General features: G+C 45.6%; 1 protein-coding gene across 1 annotated transcript in view; it reads right to left on the bottom strand.

Annotated features, from left to right (window-relative positions):
* DDI2 (DNA damage inducible 1 homolog 2) overlaps positions 1-412 on the bottom strand; it is a 12,076-nt gene that overhangs the window by 4,968 nt on the left and 6,696 nt on the right. The gene's annotated exons all lie outside the window — the stretch shown is intronic.

The following is a 412-nucleotide window of genomic DNA, read 5'->3' on the forward strand; positions in this document are numbered from 1 at the left end:
ATGGACTACAATCTCAATACAAACTAGTAGTCCCATCACTGGAGCCATTTTTTAAAAATGTATTTTATTGTTTATCCGATTAATCGAACTTAATAATCGGCTAACTAATCGATTTTGAAAATAATCGTTAGCTGCAGCTCTACTTTCTATGGTGAGAATGTCACCGCCGGCCTTCTGAAAATGCCAGTTTCCTGGCTGCCATGCCAAGTCACTGACCCGGAAGATGGATAGAGATGAGGAACTGTGCTGGTTCTGGGTCCGTGACAAATGCACTGAAGTCCCGCACAGCCAGGCATGGGACATATTCAGAAGGACAGCCATGGCCGCCCTCATTCGTGGCAGTGTCACCACCTAGAAATATACGCGGAGCTCTTCTATTGGTTCTCTCACGCGGAGAAGGAAGAACTGAACA

Source organism: Nanorana parkeri, unplaced genomic scaffold, assembly GCF_000935625.1.
Source record: "Nanorana parkeri isolate BGI_ZX_2015 unplaced genomic scaffold, ASM93562v1 scaffold3303, whole genome shotgun sequence".
In the NCBI taxonomy this organism is placed as follows: Eukaryota; Metazoa; Chordata; class Amphibia; order Anura; family Dicroglossidae; genus Nanorana; species Nanorana parkeri.